Source organism: Octodon degus, unplaced genomic scaffold, assembly GCF_000260255.1.
Source record: "Octodon degus isolate 3935 unplaced genomic scaffold, OctDeg1.0 scaffold00002, whole genome shotgun sequence".
NCBI lineage: Eukaryota > Metazoa > Chordata > Mammalia > Rodentia > Octodontidae > Octodon > Octodon degus.
The window spans coordinates 30,731,795-30,732,900 of NW_004524578.1; positions in this window are offsets into that span (position 1 = coordinate 30,731,795).

The following is a 1,106-nucleotide window of genomic DNA, read 5'->3' on the forward strand; positions in this document are numbered from 1 at the left end:
TAATTGGATGAGTCTTTAGGGGTGTAATGGGAGGAATTGAGTAGCTTTATGGGGATTGAAAGTGTAATTTTACAAGCCCTAGCCCCTTGTGGTAGGATTTTACACTTCTCCTCCATGAGGGCAGAGCAGAGTCCTTCACTGACAGTCCGAGCTAGGCCATGTGTCATGCTTTCCTATAGAATGTTTGCAGATGACACATAATCATGGGCTTGGAATGTTCATCCTGAATCAAGTTGGCTCTCCCTCACTGTAAAGTCACCCTGGTTGTTTATTGATTCCCAGTTATAGCAGATATATGAAGCAAACACATAGTTTGGAGCCAAACCCAGCTGAGCACAGTCAAGAAAACTCAGGCTTCAGCCAAACCAACATGCATGAAATATAAACAATTACTTTTGTTATAATCCATAGATTCTGAGTATTTTAAACAAAATTATTGTAGCAATGCTTAAAACACCTTATCACTTACTCCACAGTAAAAGAAATTCTACGCAGTTTAAAGATGTAAATAAATGAAAACTTTTAAGTATATAAGTAAAATATTTTTTAAGCATTTATCAAGGAATAAACTCAAATCATGAAATTATAAAAATTCATTAATTTTAGTGTTTAATTTTAAAACTCTTTAATGTAAATATTGAATTTTAAGACAAATTACAAAGAAGACTGAGACATATTTGAAATGCCTATTGCTTATTAGCAAAATCCTATTATCCAGAATATTTATTTAAAATATAGTTAGTTAAGCACATGATATAAAAATTTAGAAATGGGCAGAGGGTAAAACAGGCTATTCAAAAAAAAAAATTCAGAGGAATGTCTGCCGTGTCCCAGGAACACCCAGATCCAGTCCTAGTCCAGGCCTGGTGAGTAGGTGGGAGAGTTGCCTTTCCCCACTACTCCAACTTGTCCCTTAGAGATTCAGCTCAGGCCTGGCATACAGGCCTGGGGTGAAATCCTGCAGTGGCAATCCCTGCAGAGAGTGTATGACACAGAACCACCCAGCTAATCCAGGAGCAGAACATCTTGCCAGAGGGACACAATTGTTTCACCCCCAAGGGCAGCAGCACGAAGGAGCTGAGCACAGCAGTCAGACCCAAGCCAGG